This window comes from Aptenodytes forsteri, unplaced genomic scaffold, assembly GCF_000699145.1.
Source record: "Aptenodytes forsteri isolate BGI_AS27 unplaced genomic scaffold, ASM69914v1 Scaffold238, whole genome shotgun sequence".
Classification (NCBI taxonomy): domain Eukaryota; kingdom Metazoa; phylum Chordata; class Aves; order Sphenisciformes; family Spheniscidae; genus Aptenodytes; species Aptenodytes forsteri.
Window position 1 is genome coordinate 654898 of NW_008794584.1, and position 4998 is coordinate 659895.

The following is a 4998-nucleotide window of genomic DNA, read 5'->3' on the forward strand; positions in this document are numbered from 1 at the left end:
CCAGGACCCCGTCAGCCTGTGAGTCTGATGCTGCTGAGCTCAAGCTGCAGCACCTTTGAGAGCAGGGACTGTGCCTGCTGGGTAGCCTGGCGGCCTGCTGGGAAATCTTATGGTACCAGTGAGCATGAATGACTGCAGGCAGCAGCTGCCTGCGTGCTTTGCCTGGAGAGGTCCTCAAGGGGATACTGCCTTTGCTCTGGCCCGCTGCAGCTCAGGCTGCTCCCTGGACACAGCTCCTCTACTTTTGCAGGGCTGCCAGTCCATGCTTCTCAGTGCCTCCTCCCAGAGACCCTGATGTTACAGGGGTGGACCTGAGCACAAGGCACTACTCTATTGCTGGGGTTTTCTGGTAAATACCATGGTACCCCTCAGCTAGGGATCTAGCGCGAGCCATAGCAATGTGTACAGCCTTCTCACTTCCACTCCAGCTGCATGGGTTGTGTGGCATCTCTGCCTCAGAAAAGCATGCGTGGTTGGGTAGAAACAGCCCAGCAGCTTTGGATTGCAGTGGTGTGACAAGATGGACGTCTCTGCCAGGAGGGGCTATTTCTGAAGCTGACTGACAAAGAGAAGCAGTGTATGCTAGGGTGTTTGCAGGCATCTCTGTGCTAAAAGGAAAGCTGCTCTGTAGCACCAGGTAAGCTGCAGCTCCTTGCCATGTGGTGTGTGAGATAGCTCTGGTATGCGTGTGACAATGACAGGTTGGAGCAGCCCACAAGGTCTTTCTAGGCAGATCTCAGGGTCTCCATTCCACACTCTGATCTTGCTTTTGACACTGAATGCACAGAGTGGTTGTTCTCACATGATTTTAACAACTGTCCTTTCATAGCTCCCCCACTTTTCAGACAAGGGTCTTTGTGTCGTGTGTGGTCAGCACAGTGGCCTTACTGATCTAGATCAGTGGGTTAAGAGACCTGTGTATCAGAGAGGTTAAAAACCTGTTGGGAAACTCAATGCAGAAAATTTAAGCTCACTTTTAGTCAGCATGGATCCCTTTTGCTTCCACCTGGGAAGTAGTCCCCATAGACCCAGAGGTCTGGGGTGGTGGGTGAAAAGCAGTGCTTTCAGCAGCGCTGTGGTAAGAAAGTACAGGCGGGTACCAAATTACAAGCTGGTTAAAAGGAAAGAATTTAAAGCAAAACTAGTGAGGAAGGCTGTGAACAGAGTCTGAATACATCTGGGAAGACAGCACAGCAACTTTATTAAAATAGCAGTGTTCCAGCCTGTGCAGATCCTGGGGATGATAATACTAGGCCATGATGCTTTGGTAGGGCATGTTTCTGTTGCTGACGTCTTCTGGCACAGAGCAGCATGACCAGACTGTAAAATGACATTATGAGGTGCCAGGTTTGTATCTGACTTGAATCAGATTAAATGTTAGCAGGAAAAGAATTTTGTTGGGAAACATGCAGTTCCCAAGAGTATTTTAGTCTTTCCTCTTAGCTTTTGAACCTGTTGGGCAACTTCATTTAGTATTTATGGAAGAGTAGAAGGAGAGAAGTTTAAAAACCACATCACTGGGTATAAGGAGGGTGTAGGGAAGCCTCACGAGCAGCAAAATGTGTCAGTTCAAATTTCAAAGCTGCAGCCCCATTGGAGCGGAGAGCTGGGTGTTCTCTGCCTTGTTATTGGTACCTGTTCCTTACATTTTGCCTTATTGTAGTTATATTGCCTACTTGGGCAGGCTGAAGGCTTGTGGAGCAGAGCTGTACTGTGTGAGGGAGGCATTTAGTGCAGCTTTACAGGCAGGCATGAAGCTGTGATAAAACAGTAGCAGCCTGGCTGGTAGCTGTGCTGGGTCCAGGGCTGTGTCAGTACCATCAGAGATGGAGCAGCTCTTCCCTGGAGTGGCTTGGCTCAGAAAGAAAGTGTTTAACAGCACAGAGGAAAGCTGGATGTGCAGAAGGCTGTAGCTTGCATCAGTGAACAGTGGTACCCGCCTTAACTCTCTGTACTGGTAGGTTCAGTCCCTGCTAATTCATACGCTCTGCTGGGCAGAGCTCTATATTGAATTCTGTGTGGAGAGAGGGGACTTGCTAGGAAGGAGGGGCAGGAATAGCCCCGCCAATGCTGACAGGCTGTAGTGGTCTGTTTCCTGTTGCCCAGGTTCTGTGCTGGCTGCATATGCAGGCAGTGTTCATCCTGCCTGGGACTTCGTGGTGCTGGGTAGGCTTGGTGCCACAGTAGCACCCAGTAGCTCTTTCCTCCCACAGTGGGACTAGCCGCCTTGGCAGAAATGACCCCTGAGATCAGGGTAGGAAGGATGCATGTCTTGTGTGTGATTTGCTCTCCAGGCTGGCAAAGCATGTGGGAGCTCTCAGTGCACAGCAGGGATGGGTCAGGAGGTGGCATTTCTCAGGAGGAAGCAGTCCTCAGGTCAAGAGGTGGCATTCAGGTTATATATTGACTTTAGCTGTCTCTTTGCTGTGTACAGTGTCCCACACTGAGCCGTCCTGGAAGTGAGCATAGCAGCAAGCACTTGTGTCCTAGACATAAGTACACAACACAAACAGCTAGCAGGCCAGAGTGATCCACTTCTTTTCAAGGCTGCCTGTATTGCTGAGTCCAAAACTGTGGAGCTGTCTGTAGCTATGGAGCCTGCAAAGGACAGTTATGCTTAGACAAATCTGCCTGGGAACAGGAAAGGAGCATTTCATCATATAGGCTTATCTTTGGCTTGCCTCCACTATGGCATTTGCATTGGTCTAAGAAAGCAGCATCTGTCTTGTTTAGAAGCAATTTGCATGGAGAGATGCTGGCATACACTTACTTGCCCATGTGATGAGGCACATCCAAATCTCAGAGAACGGCTCAGCAGCTTTGAGAAGGAAAGCACACGTGCTGTGGAGCAGTCAGCTGCAGGCCTGACCAGTGGGAATCCTGGGCAACTTTGCTGGGTTGAGAGTGTCACTGCTGTCTGTGCTCAGTGGGGATGCTGGAGAACAGGGAATACTCCCTGATTTGGCCTTGGCCAAGCATTTGTGTGAGAGCTGTTTTTTCATTGCAGCCAGGCCTGCTCTGTCCTGATTTGGGATGCCGTGACCTCTGCAATGGCACTGAAGAAGCCATGCATCCTCACGCCTCTGCTTCATTGCCCTGCTGCTTGGAACAGCCCACCCTTCCTCGCTATGCCATGGGCAGCAAACAAGCAGAGGGATCTTGATGTTAGCTCTTCTCCTGAACAGCCATTCTTTCATTAGAAATGCAGTGTTACGCGTAGTTCAGATCTTCTTCCACGTGCGCTGCCTGCATGTTAACATTCTGGCAGCACAAAAGCAGCTGAAAGCCTGTAGTAGATGTAGCTTTTTGGAATAAAAAGTACTATGCACCCTGAGCACAGCACTGCTGCTGTTCTGTCTGCCTCTCCTCGTGTGACTCCCTGTGTTTAGGGATGGTGTACACTCAATAATGCATCTTGGCTGATCTTTTTTAACAAGGATGTGTCAAAAGCATAACCTGTTAAAATCCTGTGAAGGAAACATAGTGGCTGGTCCAAGAACAGTTTTGGCTACAGTTTGGCTACAGCTGTCAGATACCAGTTTTGAAAGCCCTGGGGAAGAGAATGATTTTGCACATCATGTTAGGTATTTCGAAAGATTTTTACATTCTCCTAGATAAATCCAACAGATCTCTTCTGTAATGCTGAGTGAATCTTACGTCTTCCAGACAAAATCAGTGAATCCATTGCCTGGCTGTGCTCAATCCTCCCTCACACCTGGCTGCTTTCACACAGGTAGCAAGCAGCTCCGATAGCTGCTGTTGGTGATCACTAGTAGCTACTGCTGCTGGCTGAGACATGCACACGGTCTGTTGATATTCTCGTCCCTTCTCTGAGCCTCCTTATCTTGTAGGTGCATTTGTCCCAGCCTGGCATGTCTGCTATGCCTTGTCCTAACTGTTGTATCTCTTTGGGGTGTGACCTGCTCTTGCCCATGCATCTGTTGTGAGTGACTGTGCCGTCTCAGTGGTATTGCAATACTATGAAATATATATCTGAACACAGAGGAGTGCTAAGAGCTTGTGATGGGAGAGCAGGCTGTTCCCAGGAGGCCTCTGGGTGGCAGTCAGAGCTCCTGGGCCATGCATGGTCCCTACAGTGAGAAAGCCGCTTCTGAGTGTGTTTAATAGAGCAGCTGGGTGCAGCAAGCTCAAGGGCAAGTCACTGACCAAACCAGAGCTGTTCTGAGATCATCTGCCCAGAGGTTAAAGTTAGGCACTCTTCCAAGGGCTGATCGGAGCAGGGCATGCCTGATAAATGTACATACATGGTGAAATGGTGATGTTTCATGCAATTAAGAATGGACTACCCAGTCAGATGAGAACAGTGGGGGCTGTTGGGGTGGGCTTTCTCTCCTGTGAGGATAGGAAAAATGAAAAAATGAGGTGCTCCAATTCAATTGGAGCTCAAGCTCCCATTTTATGTGCTGCACTGGCAGGGCCTGCACTGGCCTCTTTGAAAAGAGGCTGCAGTCTGTCTTGAACGGCCATCCCAGGAGGCATTTGCTAGCCAGGACACAAGGCTGTGAGGAGGACTCTGGGCAGCTGCAGGCAGCCAGCTATGAAGACAAGGAAAGGTGGATGTATTTACTTGCAGGACACTCTTTTCTTCCCTTTGCCTCCCATTTGTCCTGACTGAGGATGCCATCTTGCTCTTGGTAATGTGTACCCTGCCGACACTGGCATTTTTTGCTGTTCCCAGCATGCCATTGCCCTCTGTCCTCCTCCTGTGTAGTGCGTCCAACTTGCTGCTGTGGGGAGAAGGAATCCCTTCTCAGCACGGGCTTTACATTCCTTTGCTGTTATAACCCTCAGAGACGAAAGGAAGAAGAGTGTCAGCTGGTCCTCCAGAATATCTGAGCTTTGGCCTTGAGTTTGGTCTGTCTAGAGGCACTTCGAAGGAGGTGGGATGATCAAGGGGACCAGGAATAGTCACATGGGAAAACAGGCTGGATTTCCTAAGGCAGGCAGAGCCATAAGCTGTGAAATGCTTTACAGGAA